The sequence below is a fragment of the Manis javanica genome, chromosome 14, assembly GCF_040802235.1.
Source record: "Manis javanica isolate MJ-LG chromosome 14, MJ_LKY, whole genome shotgun sequence".
NCBI lineage: Eukaryota > Metazoa > Chordata > Mammalia > Pholidota > Manidae > Manis > Manis javanica.
In genome coordinates, this window is record NC_133169.1 from 42630644 (window position 1) to 42652968 (window position 22325).

General features: G+C 36.9%; 1 long non-coding RNA gene across 2 annotated transcripts; it reads left to right on the top strand.

The window, feature by feature from the left end:
* The first annotated feature begins 10509 nt into the window (after positions 1 to 10509).
* Positions 10510 to 15968, top strand: LOC140845957 (uncharacterized). 2 transcript variants are annotated; one of them, XR_012124874.1, is made up of 2 exons: positions 10510 to 11093; positions 14464 to 15968. It is a non-coding gene; the product is annotated as an uncharacterized lncRNA (long non-coding RNA). The 2 variants fall into 2 exon arrangements; XR_012124873.1 differs by lacking the exon at positions 10510 to 11093 and adding an exon at positions 11100 to 14066.
* The last annotated feature ends 6357 nt before the right edge of the window (positions 15969 to 22325 follow it).

Consider the following 22325-nt stretch of genomic DNA (forward strand, 5'->3'; position numbering starts at 1 on the left):
ACGCCTGTTCCTCACTCTGCTTCACTCCATGTTGACTTCTGTGCAGGAGGTCAACAGCCACCTCTCTCAGGCTTGGAGGACTGGCCTCGTGTAGGGATGAACCTCATGGTTCACCCCGCCCCAGCAACTGGTTGTCTCTGGGGAAACTGCGATCCTCCAAGTGGCCCGTTTTACCTTGAATAGCTTGGAGAAGTGAAGGGAGGGTCCACGGCCTGCAGGGTCCCAAAGGGGAGGATCTCTGCACCTAAATACAGGCTAATGGGAGTGCGAAAGCGTCAACGCTCCTGGTCGTTACCAGCTCTCTGCCTGCCACAGAGGGAGTGCAGGAAGGTGGCGCCGCCTGAGTGAGGGAAGCCCGGAAGCCTCAACGTGATGCCCGTGGGGTGAGTGGCTGGACTGAGTGTCTGAATGTTTTTTTGCAATGATTTGGTTGCCAAAGCTGGGAGAATTGCCTTCCTTAAAATCTTCCAATACTACTGTGGACAGTGAGTGTAATGGGGTATGTGGGGGGCACTTGATAATAGGGGGAGTCTAGTAACCATAATGTTCAAGTAATTATTTTCTTTTCTTATAAATAGAAAATATATATATAAAAATAAAAAATCTTCCAATACTAGGAATGGCATATGTCTATATTGGGTCTTTTCAAATTTCTCTGAGTAATTTTTATAATTTTATGTAGTGATAGATTTGTTAAAATTATGGCTAGCTTTTTGATGGTTTTCAATAATGTCAAGTGAAATATATATATATTTAAATATCATTTTACAACTTTGTGTGGCTGGTACCTAGAAATACAGTGGATCTTTATATGTATATACATAGATTTTGATTCAGCAGCTCCAAAATTAATTATAAATTCAAATGGTTTATCTGCAGGTTCCTTTTATTTTTCAGAATACACATTTGTGTAGCTTGTATGTCATATTTTTCTTCTTTTTAATTTTTCTACATATGATTTTGAGTTATTGACCTTATACCCCAGTACAATGCTGTACCTAAGACATATTTTCTCATTCTGAAATCAGAGCTAAATCTTGCAATATTTTAACATTAATTAGGTTATATCATATAGTTTTTAAAAAGACAACTTAATGAGCCTAAGAAATTTCACTTTCATTTCTCATTTGCTAAAATATTTTCACTTCCTTTTATTTTACATATATATTGAATTCTATTAAATGCTTTTTTATCACTTATAAGTATGATTATATTATTTTCTTTATTTTCTTAATATGGTAAATTACATTGAGTTTGGAAACATTAAACTTACTTCAAATGAAGCAAGCTTGGGCATAATATGCTATGTAGATTTGGTTTGATAATATTTTGTTTAAAATTTTTGTATCTTTATGAGAAATGTGGGCATATGATTTTCTTTTCTGTTAATGAATTTGTCATGCTTTGGTATCACCATTATAATTACTTAATAAAAGGAATAGAAAATTTTCTCCCTTATATCTTCTTAAGATAAAAAGATTGTATATGGTATTGGTATTTTGTTTAGGAAATATAAGGGGAAAATACACATTGATGTATTTATCTAGGCCTGGAGGTTTATCTGCTGGGAAGCTATTAATCACATATTCAATTTATTTATTATATATGAGTCTTAAAAGATATGTTTTTGTTTTCACTTTTTTAATATAATTTTTCATAACTTGTCTCTCTCAAGCTATTCAGGTATTTCAAGTCCATTTTCATATTTATTGGCATAAAGTAGTTCATATAGAACTCCTATGTGTTCAATATTTGAAAAGATCTGTAGTGACGTTCCTTTTTCATTTCTAATATTGTTTGTTTCTACCTTCTGTCCTTTTATTTTGATCATTCTTGCTAGGAACTTACCAATTTTATTAGCTTTTTGAAAACTAACATTGGTTTTGTGGAATTTCTTCTGGTTATTATTCTTTGGAGGTGTTCACTTTGATTTTTTTTCTGTATTACAGATATTTATAATTATTTTTATTTGTTATCTGTTTCAACCATCATGGAGTTTAATTTTATTTTCTGATGCCCACATTTGGATGGCTGTTGTGAGCCAAAATAAGCAAGTGCGTTACTTTAGTTGTTTTTCTCAACTATACCTATTTGATTTGATATTGTTTACAAAGTAATTTTAATCAACTGTGAAAATTATTGTTTTTATAAGCTCCCATTTCCCTAAAATTAATTATGTTTTTTCAAAGAAGAGTAGTAATTGTTGTATATAAAGTATGTTTATTAATGAAACAAAAAATAAGTATGGATTTGGTTTATTTTATTACATACATTTTGAAATGATTGAAAAAACCTTCATGTAATCATTTTTGGTATCCTTTTTGTGTCTGTTATTGACAATCAAGGAACTAGCTGTCAGCTAGAAAGTACAGATAGGATATGAACGGGTTTAAATGGAACAATGACATATCTGTGAAATGCAATTTAAAGGATGAGATCATTTCACCAGCTTGTCTTTTCAGAAGCAAACACAATAATACAGACACAAATGTGTCGATGGTGTAGACTTGCTTTAGGAGATTATAGAAAAGCTCATTATTTTAACATAATTTCATTGGAATATATTTACAGCCATGTTTTCATATATTACGTATGAATTGTGTTCTCTACTTTAATACTGAAGAGTGTCTGCAACTATAAAGTATGTGATGTAATGCCTGCCTTGCTCTGAGGTCAACAGACACTTGAATCAAAGAAGTCAATTTAATAAGTTTTAAAAGGACATGTAAAATACAGCTTTCTCCCATCCAGGCCTGACCCTGATTGGCTTCTGAGATCAGACAAGATAAGGCACATTCAGGGTGGTATGACCACACACAGGAATGTAGCTTTCTACAAGTAGGAATCAGTAAGAACAGCTTCTTCCTATGATTACTTGGAGATACTTAATAATTAGAGTAAGATATTGTTTGTTGTTCAGCGTTAACTTTATTTGAGACTTTATAATTGAATTATGGACTTGGATAATATGTTTTAAAGGAAAACAAGATAGACTTACTAAAAGGGAATATCTGCAGTAAAAATTTCAGAATATTATGAATAACAAAGATAAACACAAGGAAACTGAATCAAAGAACAGGTCCTTACTTCCTTTTTTACTATTGATTTCTGATGTTAAAATTAAATTAAAAAATGGAGTCTGGACTTGAGAATTCCCCAAGCAGACAAAACCATTTAAGCCATGTAAGCAAAAGCAAATCTATCTTATTTCATGAACATAAGCAAGAGTTATTCGGGGTCATTTCCTGTAAATGCCTCTGACAATCATAAAAGAAACTTGTCATCTTCCCAAAAGTGGTATGAGATGATCACTTTTAAATGATCCCATGCTGTCTTAGAAACCCCCGTTATAATAACCAGTCATTGTAAAGGGTAAACAACTTCCAAATTTTCACCTTGTAAGTCATCCTGAAACTTCATGCCCCCGAACTTCATATCATATTTGAACCTGAAGCCTCCAGTTCATGAGCTCTTCTTACAGGCACGATACGTTCTTATTAAATACTATCTATTGACTTGGTAGTTTTAATTTTTCTATTTCTGGATTTTTCAAAGTTCTGGCATCAGAAGTGAGACTCAAAGCAGACCCCCCAGTGATTCTGAGGCTGGGGAGCCCCCAGATGCCACGCGGACTCACGGAGCCCACCGAGGTCACCGCTTTCTGCTGACCCCGGAGCTCCTGAGTAAGTCTCTCGGATGTGAGTCCCCGAGTTTATCATGCATGTCTGCATCATGCTTGTTGAAGCTAAGTCACCCTCTTCTTTTCAAAAGGGAGGGAAACGTGATTCCCTCTGTTTCGGAACAGCTGTTAAGAAACCAGCCCCCTCATGGTTAGAATGTCTTGTGGTATCTTCTTAGTGAACTTCACTGGAAAGTAAAGGCAACTAATAGTTAAAATTTATAATCAGTATGTAAAAATGAGACTACTTAGAACTTAAACTCCTTCTTCCTAAATGTATAGCCTCTATGGACCAGTTTTGTGCGTTTTTAGATAATGGGTAAGTTTTCGGGCAATTTAGAATAGTAGTGACTGACCCCCTTGGAGAAACTAAGTAAGTTCAACTTTAGGAGAACCCTTGAAAGGAAACAATATCATGCCTCTGAGATGATGGGATGCTTTTTTTAGTGCATATACAGAAGCTTCTGAGAGACAAAAATCACTCCAAAAATAGCTTCTGTAAAAAAAAACCTTACAGTATACAGTTAACTTAGTCCGTCTGCCAGAAACACAATTTAAATCCAGCTATTCTTTTGTGTTTTTTTATTATTGTATCTGAGACATGGCTAGAGTATTGAAATGAAAGCTATATGATCTTTGATTGTGTCAGTCTATATGTATATGTATATCCATGTATATATATTAAATATATTGTTGTAATTTAGATGAGTCTTATTTAATTAGTTTAAAGAAAATTAAGTGCTTATGTAAATTGAATATTCCTTAAACTCTCAGAAATATATAAACTAACCCAAATGTTTTCAAGTGTACATGATCTGGGATAGTCTTTGACAAACAAAAACTAATTTAAGTTTGTTGGTTTAATAAAAACAGGCATATCTTCAGAATTGTCAATATTAATTGTAAGGCAAACCTATCACTTCTTCTATCTACATTTGTTAAGTCAAATAAACACACTATCTCTGTGTTAAAAAGTTTATCAAGACAAATTAGGAAAAGGGTTGTTGTTTAATGTCTAATCTAAGCATAATTGTTGAAAACAAGTAATTTAAATAAATGTAAATAAGATAAAAATTTATACTAAGTAGGACAAAATAATGGAAATTCACTGTATATCTAGATCATTACCAAATAAGATAGTATACTGAGACATTGATTACTAAACATAGGTTTTTGGGTTCTTAATTTTTTATAGACATAAGATGTTCACATCTATTAATAAGTACCTTTTGCCACATTAAAAACTTTACTATAAAAATGCTTCTAAAAAGCATAAGTTTTATAAATATGTATTATACTGTAGGATGCTAATATAAGATTGCTCAGAATCACCTGCTTCCTAGTTAACTTCACTGGAAAGTAAAGGCAACTAATAGTTAAAATTTATAGTCAGTATGTAAAAATGAGACTACTTAGAAACAATAAGAGCAACGGGATCAATTTTATTTACAAAGCCTGGGAAGAAAATGGAATGTAGTTTTAGGTGAAGATGATGGAAAGAATATAGGAAGTGTTTTTGCTAAGGAAAAAGAAAGTAATTGTTGTTTACAATAAAATGAGAGAGAGGAAACTGGTTGTTTCAGAAAAGAAAGGAAAAAGAGTAAGACACCTAAATGGATGTAGGAAGTTGTAGAAGTGATATGTTTTCAAAGTAAGGCTGGCTAAATTAGATTCATTTATAAGGGTTTTTAAAGTGAACTCAAATCAGAGCTTAATTTTCTTTTTAAAATTGTATAAGTTATTAGATTATTGGTCTGCTCTTAATAAAAGATTATAAAAGTTTTTCCTTTGCCTTTAATCTAATGTGTCCAAGAAAACAAATCCTATGTCTTAGAAAATATTCCTTGTTCCATGCTGTGCTTATCAGGCTTTTGATTACTTAGAAAAACTGAGTCTTTCCAATATTGAGTTAAAATTTTTTACAACTATGTAATTTTCTGTATTTGCCTTTAAGGTATTTTCATCATCACTTTAGTTGAATGAAAGTAAATACTGATATGCAGTGACTTGCACTCCTGTTTGTTCAAATGCTTGAAATCTTTTGACATTTTAGCAAACGTCACCAAATCAAATTCTGAATGAAATCTTTTTCACCTCAAACAGATTTTTCAGAGGTCCGGTGGAAGATCTCAAAAGAGTTCTTTCTCCTTATAAAAATGAGAAATGTTTATTTAGGCTTATTTGATATGTTAAGTTGCATGAGAAACATTGCCAAGTAAAATGTAATGCTTAACCTTCTTATATTTATATGGGATATAGACCATTAAAATAAGTAATTCAGAAATTATATGCAATTTGTAAATCTCTTATATGCTCTGGCATAATGTTATCAGTCATAATTCTAGTTATTTTATAATATTGTATATCACAAAAGGAACAATTTGCTTCTCAATTGCATTATTTCTTTTTTTTTGGTGAAATCTCACCAGATCTTTAGCCATGGTTATTTTTAAGTCTTTTGTCACTCACAGTTACTGTTTTACTCTTAATTCTCTGAAAGTATTTACAATCAACTACAGGCAAGAAATGCTTCATTTTCAAAGAGATATATGGAAAAGGCTCTGAAAACTAGTCTAGAATGCAAGATTCTGATAAGTTTAAAGTCATTACACTAAACTGGGTGAAAACTTCTAAAACTCTAATGGAACACTGGCTGTAAGTCTGCTAACCCATGATCAGAACAAAAATGTATTACATGAGACTGAAGATGATTATAATTTTTATGACTCCATTTAGAACATTTCTGGTTCCTTAATGTTTTGTTTTCCAGATTTAAAAGATCTCTTTCTCTCCTCTCTTTTAAGCTATCTGTTATTTACACCAATTTGACAAAGTATACTTTTGTAAACACAAGTTGAAACATTTAATCTTTCTCTCCTTACCTGACCCCTCCAGAATTTGGAAACTCTTATTCAATATTCTTATTTTTCATGATTATATATATATATTTACAAAAGCTAAATAAGATTCAGCTCTCCATGTAACAGGAAACAATTAGACAAGTCAGATTTAGACAGGTAAAAACTGTGTCTGATTAGATCTCATTTGATTTATTTGATTGATTAAATCTTGGCTCTTGGGAATCTCTGGGGAATTTTTCAGTCTTTGGCTATTATCCTCCTATAGTCATCATATTAACCTGTCTGGTGTGTTGTATCCTCTCAGGGGTTTTGAGTGTCTCTGGCAGCCACTCACATCAGGTGACATCCACAAGGGTCAGATAGCTTGGAGGAGCTCAGTGACCTGACTGCCACATCCCTGATGACACTACTCCTGGTGGTAACCCTCCATTCGAAGGACTCAACTGGCAGAAACAGCAAATGTGAGATTCTTTGACATCAACAGTGGTAAGTGAAAATAATGCTGTGCTAGTTGAATCATAGATGTAATCCAATATGAAGGTTTACTAATGACTTCCAAGATACAAGTCATTTTAAAAAGAAAATTTCATGTATCATAAAGTAAATGCATATTAGAACATGATTTAATTTTGTAGCTGTGCACTGGCAATGAATAAAATGTTGAGAAGATAGAAATAGGTCCTCTCAAACACTTTCTGTGAAAATAGAAACTGGTACCCTTATGCAGGTTAACTTTTATTTTGTCTTTCAAATTTTAAAATGTATATACAAAATTTTCCATATAGGAATCCATTTTCTCAATATAAATACACTGGAGCACTGCTATCTGTGGACAGGTATATTCAAAGCAACCTAACACCAGAATCATAGAAAATACATATTAGAAAGATAATTCAGTCAGTTAAGATACGCTTAAAGAATGGAAAGCTGTGCAAGGGGATTAAAAATGGAGGCATGAGAGGTGAGACAGAGGCTTCTTCCTAAAACTGCATATAATATGAAAATATAATGAATACAATGAATCCTGAAAGAGCAACAGGAAAGAGGACTGTGCCAGACTGCATACACCTGGAGAAAAGAGCAGACCTCAGGGAACAGGGTAACTACCAAAGCTGTGGCCCAGCGGGAGCCAAGGCCTTCCCCCACCCCAGCTCACCAGCTGGAGAAAGAGAAACACAGTGGGGAGGGAGTGGAGGCCTGGGCCTGCTGAATACCTAATTCTGGAGATCTGCTCTGGAAGCACAGACTTACATTTCATGGTGCTTTCATGCTACACTTGTGATTAGGGGATTGGAAATCTAAGACAGGCAGATTTCCTGGAGAAACTGAGATTCCAGCTGCTTGTGGAAAGCAGGGATCCATATCAGGCTGCTCTGATATGAATGAAAAGAAAGGTGGGCAGTCTGAGAGACTTCCTAACAAGGAAACCCTTAGCAAGAGGGCTGCTAAAGGGGCAAGGATTGCACAGAGTTTACTGCTCAGGAGAAAGGACAGGTAGAAAAAATTGTCCAGGTGTACTCTGCCCAGCAGGTTGGGAGCTTTCATGATCTTCAGGTGCTCCAGCTCCCTGGCTAGCTACACAGCTCCAGGGACCCCCTCTATGATATGCAGCCTACTTTGCCTTTCTGCCAGCCAGCCCCACCTGGTTCAAAAACTAGCAAACCCTACCCTGGCATTAGGCCAGCCAGAAGGAAGATCTGTCTACAGCAACTACAAATGCAAAGCATAGAGGCTTATACCCATGTGCTGGGCCACTGGTTCAGGCAATGGAGATAGGAATAGCAACTGGGAAGTAGGAAACAGCTCTTTCTTCCCCCCAGGCACCAATCCCACTCCCCTGCAACCCCTGACATTGCTTCAAGGGCTAAACAGCTCCAGAGAGTAGAGCTTCTGGGCATTAGAGGGCACCACATACAAATATGAAATGCCAAAGAAACCTGGTTTAGAGTAAAATTAATATAACTCCTGAGAAAGATGATATGGACCTTATGAATCTTCCTGAAAGGGAGTTCAAAATAAAAATCATTAACATGCTCATGGTGGTACAGATATTCAAGAATTTAGGAATGAATTCTGGTTGTAGATCCAATCATTGAAGAGCACAATGGAGGGTATTAAAAGCAGATTAGATATGATGGAAGTGATGATAAATGAAATAGAAACTAGAGAAGAGGAATACAAAGAAGCTGGGGCCCAGAGAGAAAAAAGGATCTCTTAGAATGAAAGGACATTGAGAGAACTGTGACCAATCCAAATGGAACAATATTTGCATTTTAGAGATACCAGAAGAAGAGAGAAAAAGGGATAGAAAGTGTCTTTGAGGAGGTTATTGCTTAAAACTTCCCCGATCTGGGGAAGGAGATAGTCTCAGGCCATCTCCCAACTCAAGGGACCCAAGGAAGACAACACCAAGACATATAGTAATTAAAATGGCAAAGATCAAGGATAAGGACAGACTATTAAAAACATCCAGAGAAAGAAATAAGATCACATACAAAGCAAAGCCCATCAGGCTAACATCAGACTTCTCAGCAGAAACTTTACAGGCCAGAAGGGAGTGGCATGATGTATTTAATGCAATGAAGCAGAAGGGCCTGGAACCAAGATTACTTTATCTGGCAGGATTATCATTTAAATTTGAAGGAGGGATTAAACAACTTTCAGATAAGCAAAAGCTGAGAGAATTTACCTCCCACAAATCATCCCACAAATACAGTGTATTTTGGAGGGACTGCTATAGATGGAAGTGTTCCTAATGTTTAACAGCTATCACCAGAGGTAATAAAACCACAGTAAAGAAAGTAGAACAGCTAATTACTAAGCAAATGCAAAATTAAATTAACTCTCCCCCACATCAATCAAGGGATAGCCAAAGAGTACATAATATGATAACTAATATATAAAGAATGGAGGAGGAAGAAAAAGGAGGAGAAAAAGAAAAGAACCTTTAGATTGTGTTTGTAAGGGCATATTAAGTGAGTTAAGTTAGACTCTTAGATAGTAAGGAAATTAACCTTGAACCTTTGGTAACCAGGAATCTAAAGCCTGCAAAGGCAATAAGTACATACCTATTGATAATCACCCTAAATGTAAATGGACTGAATGCACCAATCAAAAGACATAGAGTCACTGAATGGATAAAAAAAACAAGACCCATCTATATGCTGCCTACAAGAGACTCACTTTGAAACCAAAGACATACACAGACTAAAAGTGAAGGGATGGAAAAAGATATTTCATACAACTAACAGAGAGAAAAAAGCAGGAATTGTAGTATTTGTATCAGACAAAATAGATTTCCAAACAAAAAAAGTCGCAAGAGACAAAGAAGGACATTACATAATGATAAAGGGGTCAATCCAACAAGAAGATATAACCATTATAAATATCTATGCTCCCAACACAGGAGCACCCACATATGTGAAACAAATACTAACAGAATTGAAAGGGGAAATAGAATGCAATGCATTCATTCTAGGAGACTTCAACACTCCTCTCACTCTGAAGACAGATCAACCAGATGGAAAATAAGTAAGCACACAGAGGCACTGAACAACACATTAGAACAGATGTACCTAACAGATATCTACAGAACTCTACACCCAAAAGCAGCAGGATTCATACTCTTCTCAAGTGCACATGGAATATTTTCAAGAATAGATCATATACTAGGCCACAAAAAGAGCCTCAGTAAATTCAAACAGATTGAAATTGTACCAACCAGTTTCTCAGAGCACAAAGGTATGAAACTAGAAATAAATTGCACAAATGTGAATAGTTGGTTGAGTGAGAGCAAAAAGTGCACACAGAAAAATGTTTGGCTCCTTTGTGTTAGACCAGACTGTACACCCAGAACCAGTTTTCTGTTCCTGAGCTATACTCTTCTCTCGCATAATACATGTATTTTTATGTATTCATATATCATGTTATTCATGCATTCAAAGATAAGTAGACACATAGTATTGTAGGACCCCAACCTCCCTGAGAAATAAGTTAGCCTAAGAGTGGCCATCTTGAAGCCCAAAAAGCCATTCTGATATATGACTCAGAGGGAACAACTGAAACCAGGTAACTCCTCTGGAAAAACAAGTTAATCAATCATGACTGCTGGCAGCGCTAACCTTTCGGTTAGTTAAGCATAAAAGCTGACCCTACCTTGCTATACCCCCAGGACGTGGCACTAACCCAGAAATCGTAGGTTTGAAAAATTACTGCCTTTGTAGTATTGTTATCTTGCTATGTAGTATTGTTATCTTGTTACTACAACACAATCTGTAACCATGGTAATCCTCTAGGGCTGAATGCCTCAGAAAATCCTATATAACCACTTAGTTGTAAGTGCTCAGGGTCCTCGTTGAGATCCGTTGCGACGGGCTGACTTGGACCCCAACTAGTTGGCTTCTGAATAAATTCCTCTTGCTTGTTGCATCAAGAAACGTCTTTGGTGAGTGATTTGGGGCGGTGCCTTCCTCAGGGGAATCCAACATTTGGGGGCTCGTCCGGGATCATGCGTTCACCCCGCTTCACTCCCGAAGTCGCTCTTGGAGGAAGAGGTAAGATTAGTGGCGCCTTGAGTTGTCTGTGTTCTGTCTTCTGTTTTTCAGTGAGACTGGTCAGAATTCTGAAAAGGGGTACCCACTGTCTGGCAGCTGTCCCGATCCCGTAAAGGGGTCGAGACTGCGGTCGGTAGACGTACTAGGAGCACCGCAGGCTGCAACCCTGGGGGACGCCTCGGGGAGGTTGGGAGGCCAGGGACGCCTGGTAGCCTCCCGTCTGTTTTTCTGGCAAGGTGAATCTGATGAGATAGGGTTGATTTTCAGGCGCCAGGAATATCAACCCTCTGATTCCTTTCGGTTTCTGTTTGAAAATCTGAGAAAAAACAAAAAGCGGCCGCTGTGTGTCTAATCTGTGTGTGTCTCTGTTTTTTGTGTCTTTCATGTGCCTAATAATTGTTATACTGACAATGGGACAGACTCAGACAACCCCCTAAGTGTGTAAATGAATATATCTTTCTACCTCCGGATGGTATTAATGAAATTGATTTAAAGACAAGCGCTTGTGAAAATTGAGTGTTCTAAAACTTCCAGAAAACCTGATAAAAAAGTGTTAAGCATTAATGCTAATTTGAGTTTGCCTGAGGCGGGCATGTCCTGGTAGTTGTCGGCTGCCTGAGTTTACCTAGAGTCATTTGAGTCATGTTATCTGCTAAATCTTTTAAGAATAGAATGCTTAGAAGCTTGGCTTTGTCTAGTGTTCAGTGGGGGTCTTGTGAGTAGGCTAGCATAGTTGTTGCAGGTAGGTGAACTGGATAAGTGTGGCAAGTGAACACCTTTTTAATTGTGTGTTGCAGTGTGTATGCCTACCTGCAGCCTGAGAATCTTTGTAGTAACTTAAAGCCTTAGAGTTTTGTTAAGTTGAGAAGATGTGCTCTGTGTTTGCTGGGAGATTGTGCTGTGAAGCTCATGGTTGCAGAAATTGTAGGATGTGTTCGTAAGTTTGTCAGTCTAGGAAATGTTAGTTTGACAGTTTGCAGTGTCCTGCTTCTCAATGTTCACTGGAGCTTGAAGTTTCTAATAGTTTTGAGTTCTGGTTAGAACTGCTTAAAGTGATAGAGAGGGCATTTCTCTATGTTGAAAGATCACAGCAGTTTCTCATGCTTAAAGTCTCAGTGAGTTGCCATGAAATCGTAATGTTAAAGAGACTAAAAGCTAAAGTTTGTTAACAACTGTATAACCTTTATTTGCCTTTGAAATATTTTGTTATTAAAAATGATTGCATGGCCTGAAAAATTGAATTCCTAAGCAGAATAGTAACAAAGCTTTTTTCAGCTGATTAAATGCACTTAGTTAACAAACCAAAATTTATTAAACTGTAGAATCTGGACAAGATTATGTTTCTCCCAGAAAAACAGGTTTCACTGTAAAGGTTTAGATAGACGAACGTGTGACCACTTTTGAGAAAAGTTGTAATAGATTTTTTGAGAACCACCAGGTCTTCTTGTTTAATTTATATGCTGTATGTTTTAAAAAAAAACATGGGGGACTCTCCATATTTTTTAATGCAAATAATCTTAGAGCTTTTAATAGAATTTGCATAGCAGCTTATATCTACTATTAAAGAGTAAAACATTCTTGAAGCTTTCAGGGAAGACCTGTAAACTTAAGCACTTTCTCTGCTTTTTTGTATCTGGTCTTAGACACTTATGCTGAGTTATGTTCTTATTATTTTCACTGTTTGTAAGCTATTGATTGTAAGCCAAAGGTCATCATTTCTCAGTCCCTAAATGAAGAAGTAAAATGCCTGATCTCTTTCATCTCAAATCATATTTCTGGTCATATCTGAATATCTGTGTGAAAGAAAGAGACATTTAAATTTGAGATTCTGCTTAAACTTTTAAGTTGAATTTGACTATAGCCATATCCATTCTTTGTATGTATCTCTAACAGGTCTTTTGTATGCCTGGTGATATTATACTCTGCCTTGAGTTTAGACAGTTCTTTCAGCTAAATATGAATTCTTATTGTAGCTTTTTTCCCCTCCTGAAGATGAAAGCAGAAGAATCTACCATCTGCTACCATTCTCTCAAGAATGCTTAGTAACCTAGAATTAGTTTGACTTTCTGTATGTTGTCTTTAAAAATTGACAGCAGCAGTCTCCCCTGCTGCCCCACTTTTTAAGATATCTCGTTTACTGTGCTGAGTATATAGACAATAAATGTGTAATGATAGTTCTAAAAAAATTAAATGCAAAAAGGTGCTTTTACCTCTAGTTAACTCCGATATTTTCCAGAGGGCCCCTGGAACATGTCAGAAGAATTTTTCTCACTAGAGAAAGTATTTGACTAATTTGGCTTATTTATCTGATATATATATATATTTATTTACCAGGAAAGCACTGTCAAAGAGAATGATGCTAAACTTTGTTACTGAATGTTTTGTATTACAGAAATATCAGAATTTCCTTATGTCAACTGTTTTACAGTAAGCTCTCATCAGATCTTTAACCATTGTCATTTGTAAGTCTTTTGTCATTTATAGTATTATCCCTAAACTGGTAAAGAACTAGATTTCAGCAGAACAGGTATTAGTTACATAAGATTACATAAACTAAAGAAAATGATTTTGTGTCTTTTTGTTTCAAATGTTGCTGGTAAAGTGTTTTAACCTTGTTCTCTTAAACTGACAACAGTTTAGTAAATGACTATCTTTATGAGCAGAATTGAAACATCCTTCTCTCTACTTGATCCCTCCAGAGTTTAAAAACTTTCAGTGACTGTTTTTGTATTCCATGGCAGTATGTTTATTTGCACGAGTTCAATAAGAATCTGCTTTCCTTGTGAGAAGACTACTTAAGAACACTGGTTATACTACCAGGGCTTTGACTGGAATGTCGTACCTGAGAGACATGTGCATAGACTCAGATGTGAACAACTTTAAGGAACTAAGATTGACTTTATAAAGCCAACAAAGCCCCTTGGAAGAACTGGCCTGGTACCTTGCTTACAGAGTTCCCAGCAGCCTTACCAGGTGAGTAAAGAAGGTCACTTCCTGGCAGGTGCAGAGACCTCGAGAAGAGAAGAATTCATCCAAATCTACAGGTACTACAGGCAAAGCCTGATGGCAAGTCTGGCTTGGCTGTCTGGCCTCAAAAGGCCTTTAAAAGTTCAATCTGAAATTCCTTACAAAAAGTTCCAGCAAAGCATATTTAAAAGAGCCTGTGTAATCAATTGCTCTTCTTGCTGCACCTGTGCAAATAATCAAGCCAGCTGTTAATTATTTTCTTAACCTAGTTACTTCTAGTAAAAATGAGAGTGATTTTAGAGAGAAGTATCGTTTCAATAATGTAACCTCCTTCCAGAATAAAAAATCTAACTCCAGATGTTGCTACATAACCTAATAACACAATTTGTTTTATCTTGCCTAGAAGCCACAAAACTGCAAATAGTAATAAAAATGAAACCCAGAATAGAAGCGCCAGCCTTCTGAAGCCCTCTCAACTGACCAGTGATGGAGACCTAGCTGCACCCTTTACTGCGCCCCCTTCTCAGCACGAAGCAGCCAGAGCGGTCATCGCCCCTTTTCCCTAGCAGCAGCTAGAGTCTCTATCTGTAGAAGAAAGAATGAGACCATACCCATAGCCTTCCCTGGTAAAAACAGGTATTTAATCCCTCCTCCCAAGGGATGGTGGGCTTGTAACACTAGAGAGACCCCATGTGTCTCTACTTCTGCCTTCAACTCCTCCCGTGATTTCTGTATCATGGTCCAGTTAGTACCCAGACTAATGTATCATGATGACTTATCATTCGTGGCAGAATTAGAACCTAAACTAAGGTATAAAAGAGAGCCAGTCTCACTCACTCTAGCTGTATTACTAAGAGTAAGAGTCCCAGCCGGAGTAGGACCAGGGGCAGCTGCAATTATACAAAGAAACCAACATTACGAAGGACTAAGAATAGCTATCGGTGAAGATTTGAGAACTATAGAACAGTCTATTTCTAAACTTGAAAAGTCCCTAACCTCTCTCTGAAGTAGTGCTGCAAAATAGACGAGAGTTAGATTTACTATTTCTAAAAGAAAGTAGATTGTGTGCAGCTCTAAAGGAAGAGTGCTGCTTCTATGCAGACCATACTGGAGTAGTAAGAGACTCAATGTCTAAATTAAGAGAAAGATTAGATCAGCGAAAGCGAGAACGAGAAGCTAACCAGAGCCTGTTTGAATCCTGGTTTTCTAGATCCCCATGGCTTACAACTCTAATATCCACTTTGGCAGGACCCCTGCTTATTTTAATATTGCTCCTCACCTTAGGTCCCTGCATTTTAAATCGAGTAATAACCTTTATTAGAGAAAGAGTAAGTGCTGTGCAGGTGCTAATGCTGAGACAACAGTATCATACCCTCACACAACAAGAAGAAACCAACATTCCATGATTAGAATGTTCAGAAAAAGAAGTGGGGAATGTAGGACCCCAACCTCCCTGAGAAATAAGTTAGCCTAAGAGTGGCCATCTTGAAGCCCAAAAAGCCATTCTGATATATGACTCAGAGGGAACAACTGAAACCAGGTAACTCCTCTGGAAAAACAAGTTAATCAATCATGACTGCTGGCAGCGCTAACCTTTCGGTTAGTTAAGCATAAAAGCTGACCCTACCTTGCTACACCCCCAGGACGTGGCACTAACCCAGAAATCGTAGGTTTGAAAAATTACTGCCTTTGTAGTATTGTTATCTTGCTATGTAGTATTGTTATCTTGTTACTACAACACAATCTGTAACCATGGTAATCCTCTAGGGCTGAATGCCTCAGAAAATCCTATATAACCACTTAGTTGTAAGTGCTCAGGGTCCTCGTTGAGATCCGTTGCGACGGGCTGACTTGGACCCCAACTAGTTGGCTTCTGAATAAATTCCTCTTGCTTGTTGCATCAAGAAACGTCTTTGGTGAGTGATTTGGGGAGGTGCCTTCCTCAGGGGAATCCAACAGTATAAGTAAACAATAAGGAAACAATAGTATTGTTTCATAGGTTCAAACTCCTGGTTTTAAAACAAAAATCTAAAACAAAACAAACAAACCAAGTAGATTCATAAATACAGAAGACACACTGGTTGTTGCCATAAGGGAGGGGAGTGGGGGTATGTGCAGAAGAGGTCAAGGAGATAGACAAACTTTCAGTATAAAATAAGTTGCACATGGGAGGAAATGTACAGCATAGGAAATATAGTTAATAATATAATAACCTTGTTTAGTGACAGGTGGTAAGTAATGGTAACTGCTTTATGATAGCATTTAGTAATATATAAAATTGTCATATCACTCACTATGTTGCACATGAAAAGTAATAATATTGTATATAAACTATATTATAATAAAAATTATTTTTGTAATACCTGTTGTGAATAAATACTTAAAATTCATTGAATGAATTTATTGTCTTAATTTGAATGCTATTAAGAGAAATGCATTTATATATAGATGAGAATATGTAAGTGGAAAAAACATAGTTTATCTACCTTTTGATATCTCAAGATATGCAAATTATTATCAAATTATTTCAGTATTTCATTATTCTAAACACTAAAATACATTAGAGATTTCTAGAAAATATTTCAAACTTAACAGAATAATAATCATAGTTGGGAATTTATATTTAATCTGTGATACCTAAAACTTCATTTGAATAATGCAAGTAGACTAACTTTGAGATCTAAGTATTTTGGGGCAGGATGGGCAGGGAATAACAAACAAACTTCATTTCCTGGCAAACTTCACAAATATGTAATTTAGAGTTATATTTGTATCTGGTGACCATCTATCTCACCTTCGATGATTCTGCTAATTACATGAATATGTCATAGTACCTATAAACTACAACAAATCCTGTAAAATTTCTCTTAATGATTAATTTCCTCAAGTTGGATTTTATTCTATACATTAACAAAATTTTATTAGGCCATGTACATCTCAGGAATAGAGCAATATAGCATATTAAACAATTAATATTTGTTCTCAAGGCTACTTTTGAACTATTTAAACCTTGTGTGGTTACAGATCACTTAAATTACCAAAAATCATAATGTAAAAATTGTTCTAAAGTGGTAATTGTCACTGTGCTTTATTGAAGATAAAGAAGTTAAGTTGTTACAGGGGCACCCTGCTACCAGAGAAGAACATAAATTGATGTAAAGGGAAGAGCCGTGGAGAATGCATTGCTCATGTACTGCTGTACTTAATTATTCTAAAAGCGTATATTCTTCTGTCCAGTGTCACAGCATAGAAACCTTGGAGTTATTTCTTTCTCATCAAGTTCTATCACTACCCTCATCTCCTACCAAGGGATTTATGGAAACTGCCTGGCAGTTTTCTATGAACAGAGCATCACCTTCTCCAATACCTGTCGTCCTCTGATGCCAGACTAATCCTCCTAAAGCACTGCTTTCACTGTGCTCATCTTTCTCACAAACCTGCCAAATCCCCTAATGGCTTGTCACACTGAGTTCATATTCTTACGCCTTGTCTTACCCAATAATTTAAAAATATGTATTAACTTCTACTTTTGCTTTCCCTCAGGTGAGAATTCTCACAGTTGTCTAGACTCATTTTGAAACACTATGCGGATTCAGGGCAAGAAGTACGGAATTAGCAAGTGAAGGCGAGGAAAGAGAGCAGAAGAGGGAAAATTGTTTTGTTTTACTTTCTTGTTCTTTTACACAATCTTGGCCTTTAGAATTCAACTGACAGAGCAGTAAGATTGGAAGAGGAACTCTGTTTCTCTGGAGCTACGGCGTGGCTGTTTGGGGCGCTGGGTACCGTCAAGGAAGGGTGTCGACCCGATGGGTTCCGGTGTGGGTGGGGAAATGACCAAGGAAGCAGCAAAGCAAGGACAGCACGGGGGACAGCAAGTTCAGATTTGGGGATTATGATTCTGCGGGGCTCTGAAGGATTCTAGAGTGCTGTTAACATAGATTGGTGAGATCAAATTTGCATTAGTTCAGTCTCAGTGTTTAGTGAACTAGAGAGTAAAAAAGAAAAAAATCAAATTCCCAGTGTGCTTTGAAAGTGACACTTGCCCCATGGGGGAAATTCTATGAGTCAGGATTCATAATATTGCTAAAATACTTGTTTAACCTGACTTGCATTTGTGCAAATGTTGCAAGAGAATCTGCCGTATGGCCACTAACGCCTTAAGGCTCACCTCGGAATCCTTTCAGGTAGTCCTTCATAATTTCTACCCAAATTTCTCCCAGCCTAGGATGATACATACGTAAAGTTTCCCTTTATTTGTGTTATAAATGAAACATTTAACTCTTGATATTACAGACTATGCCTTGAATTTTAATTATTAGTGCTTACCTGGCATAGTAGCTGGCACCCAGGGGGCACCTTTAAAAATAATGAAATGTACCATTCGTATTTTAATGGATATTGGCTTCCAACTGTGTATTTCATGCTGTTCTAAGAATGAAAGATAAAGCAGTGAATCAATAAACAAATAAAACAATTGGTTTCATAGGGTTTACATTCAATATAGTTATATAAGTAAATAAGATAAAATATGTCTAGTGGCAATAATAAATAGCTATAAATAAAAGAAGCATGGGAAATTAAGCAGGCATTTCTGTATGTCCTTATTTTAAAGCCCCTTCCTTAAAATTGTATTTTCATACTCTGGTCTCAAAGCCTAGAAACTGAGTTCTCTCTCTCACTAAATTCTGAAAAACAGAATAAGAGAAAAAAGGGAGTGAAGAACGATTCAGTAGGGCAGGCAGCGTGGGCGGGCGGACAAGGGCTCGGGCGCAGCAGGGGCAGGGCGCTCCAGGAAGGGTGCTCCGCTCCGTGTGACAAGACAGCCCCAAACAAGGGTCAGTGTGGTAGGAGGGAAAGGGTGGGAAATCTGGCTAGGGGCTAAATTACGTAGGACCGTCTAAACCACACCTTATTTCCACCTTTTCTGACTGAGATGCATATTATGATGATTTGGTTCGCAGTTTAGGCTGCACATGGCTGTCCTCTGAGCACTTTGAGCAATATGAACGTGCAGGTTCGGCCCGGAGATGCAGAGGGCTACATAGAGTCTTACTTCCACTCTTACAATAATAATAAAAAGACCCTGTGTGACAGTGGGAAACTGAAAATAAATGACTTCTTTAACCGGTAAAAAAATGGAGGGTTTAGAGCAAAGAACCATGCTAAAATATGGGCAGAGAAACCTGCAGGGAGAAAGGGACCCAGGCGTCTGTATAACTGTGGTAGATGCTGCTGGCTGGGTATAGGCTCTGGAAAACATTCAGCTAAAACCTTCAGCAAATTGCTAATGGCTGAGTGTGGGCTGACATGAGACTGTAAAACCTTTGGGGTCACTGATGCAGGAGTTTGAACTCTGTTGCCGGCCTTTCCTCCACGAATCCCGTTAGGCACACAGCCAGGAGATCAAGGAGAATTCGGAAAGCTTTCATTGCGATTCTGTCTGGGGGAAGAGCGACCATTGTCCAAATGCCATTGAGACCCAATGCCCTTTTCTACCCCTAGGAAAAAGAGGAAGGCTTTTTTCTTCAGGAATGACTCGGTGAAGGGGTTGCTCTGGGGCACGGGTGGATGCTCACTGTGGCTAGAGGAAGAGATCAAGGAAAAAATTCTATCCCAGTGATGCCGGGGTCCTTGTTCACGGAGCCGAAGAATGAACTTTACAAATGGTGAAGGTTCGAGAGCAAGGCAAAGGCTTTTATTTAGAGAGAAAGTGAGAGAATAGAGCTCCTGGCTCAGGTCAGGAGGGGACAAAGCAGCCCCGGGGTGGTACATTGTCTAGGGGTTTTATAGGCACTTGAGAGACAAAGGGCTAGAGATGCACACCTGCTGAGTGGTGCCAAAATGTTTACATTTGAAGAAACACTAAGTTTCTTATGAGTCTTCTTGGTTATTCACAAGAATTTTACTGCTCTGATTTCCTCCCAGGATAGAGCTTCCTGGTCTGGGAGCGTATCACTCAAGGCTGCCTGCTTTGCTCCCAAGGTGGGCTGAGTTATTGTCTGTTTGTTAAGAAACTTACTCTTCCACTAATTGGGTTTTAAGACGCAATCCTATTTTCAAGATGGAATCCTTCCTGTTTTTACTACATTTTGGGGGGGCTTGCTTGCTACATTGCCCAAGTTGCAAATCATTTGTGTAGGGCTGGAGGAAGAAAAGCAGCACCTGGGTAAAGCCAGAAAAATAAGCTGGGCCCCTCAGCAGGCGAACGCAGATCTCACAGTGGATTATCTTGCTTTGTTTTTATCCCAGAGGCCCTCACCCTACTCTGTCTAGGCTCACGGTCCTTGTCTCACCAGGAGAGAAGCTTGTAGACCTGTCATTGCAGATGGATAAGAGGCAGAGACACATGTAAAAGCCAGTGTTAAGACCCCATTTAACAGTGCCCGAGATTTAATTAGATTTAATTAGAATGTCAGAGATTGTCCTTATCTACTTCCCCCACACACCATACTAACATATTTTGATTAAGGATAACTCTAAAGCATATCTGAGACCTGCAGAAGATGGAATTTCTCTGGTCAACAGGCCAGGGAGAGGATCCAGATCAAAGAGGGGAGTAGATGTTGAGAAAAACTACCTGATTTCTACACCCAGTGAAAATTTCCTTGAAAATTAAAGAATAGGCATATTGAAACTCTATATACTATCTTAGCAACTGTTTTCTAAATCTAAAATTTTAAATAAAAATTAAAATAAAATAAAGAATGAGGTACTCTCTCAGCCAAACAAATATTGAAGCAACATAGTGCCTGCAGACCAACTCTGTAGGAAATGCTAATGGAAACTCTTCAGTTAAAAAGAATGTTTATAGGTAAGAGATGATCTACTAAAAAAAAATCAGAAATAAAAATTTAAAAAGAAAATACATTCCTTTTTACTCTGATTTGTAATTTCTCTAAAAGATTACTATTAAAGCAAAATAGTAGCAATGTATTGTGTGCTTATATGTCAACCTATGTAAACACACATGACAACAGAGCCCAAAGGATGAGTGTGGAGTGTAGCAAATGTATTACAAATGTACAGTAGAATCTCACGAAAGGGAATGAAAAAGGAGTGGAGCTAAATAACTCTGAAAAGAATGTCTTACCTAAATACTGTAGGGCCAAATATAAAAAAAAATGTGCTTAAATACTGCATTTACATTGGTTAATTTTTTTCACAAGGGTATGCTTTAACAATCTGGATACAACTTTCCATACATACTAAGACTGAACAAATAAGCAAATAAATTGTAGAGCCAGTTTTCCCACTGTCAAAGAATTTACAAATAATCAAAGGTAGGCTAACATGAAGACTGTCATGCTGAGTTAGAGTCAGCAATACAACTATTAACTCACATTTACTTTAATGTACTTATAAATAGATGTAGAAATATAGTCATGTACATATACATAGATTGTATACATACATATATTTTTCTCTGTGAGGGCCTGGAAGCAGTGAAATCTCAGTAGCAATGAGCTAACCTAATCTTGGTTTCTAAAGGAAACTGGACCCTTTGAGAAATGTCTGTTTCAATGACTAAGGCAAGGAAAATATAAAATAAACCTGACACATCTTAAAAAGTAAAAAAGTACACATAGTAAAAAAAGTACAAAAACAAAACTAGAGTATTTCAAAAGGACACAGGAGGCAATATGAAAGGGACCTCAGTGGCCAAAGAGGAAATAATTTGGGTGAAAAAGAGAGATTATAACCAAAGAATGAAATAAATATCCATGAATCCATATGATATAAATGATTGAATAAGTAAATGAATAGGATGAGATTTTCAAATAAATGAGAAAATGGAAAAGCACTATTAAAACACCATTATAAAAATTGCTGATGCATGTTAGAATTAGTTGCTAAAAATTAGTGGGTGAAACAAAAGAGAAACAAGATATCTGCAGTTCCAAAAAATCTCCCCCAAGATAGGTATTAATTAGTTTTAGCTTATGTTCACAATTTCTTAGATACTTTTCCCTTTGGAGGTAGATCTTAATTCCTTGTCCTTTAAGATAGCTATAGTTAATCACTCCTAACAGAAAAGGGAAAGGGAAAAATAATAACTTTACAAAGGAGAAATTAGCCTTAAGAGAGGTTAAAGCATCACCTTAACCAAAGAATCAAGGTTAGCATCCTGAGTAATATCTCATGTTAATGTCACATCACTGCACAGACATGGTGCAATGAGGACACATCACTTCTGCAATGCTACTTCCAAAAATATATAACCTCAATCTTATTATGAGAAGACAGACCTAAATGGTTGGTCATTCT